The sequence below is a fragment of the Odontomachus brunneus genome, unplaced genomic scaffold (assembly GCF_010583005.1).
Source record: "Odontomachus brunneus isolate Ranch 3 - 2012 unplaced genomic scaffold, Obru_v1 Obru_scaffold_444, whole genome shotgun sequence".
NCBI classification, from domain to species: Eukaryota; Metazoa; Arthropoda; class Insecta; order Hymenoptera; family Formicidae; genus Odontomachus; species Odontomachus brunneus.
The window spans coordinates 28,159-28,797 of record NW_022639894.1 but is presented as its reverse complement, the minus strand read 5'-3'; positions in this window follow the sequence as shown (position 1 = coordinate 28,797).

Here is a 639-nt window from a genome sequence, read left to right as displayed (position 1 = left end):
ACAACTAAAGGAAATAAGTATATCCTGACATTCCAGGATAATTTAACAAAATTCAGTAAAGCTATCCCAATACCTAATCAAGAGGCGACAACCGTCGCGAAAACATTTGTCGAGAAAATAGTGCTAGAATATGGAATACCGGAAAAAATATTAACAGATCAAGGTACAAATTTCCTTAGTAAAATATTTAAAACAGTATGTAAATTACTAAAAATTGAAAAGATTCAAACCACCGCGTATCATCCACAAAGCAACGGAGCACTAGAAAGATCGCATAGAACACTTGCGGAATACCTCCGACACTACATAAATAACGACCAAACAAACTGGGATGAATGGATCCCATACGCGATTTTTACCTATAATACAACTCCACACACAACCACTAAATATTCACCATTTGAACTGGTATACGGGTACCAAGCAACCCTACCATCGTCTATACTAGCAACACCAAAGATCACGTATAGTATCGATGATTACGCGCAAGAAATAAAACAACGACTCCGAGCAACAAATCAAGTAGCCCGAGAGCACGTTAAAGAAGAAAAAACAAAGAGCAAAAAATATTATGACCGAACAGCTAAAGGTCCTGTACTTGACGTAGGAGATCAAGTACTATTACACGATGAAATGGTA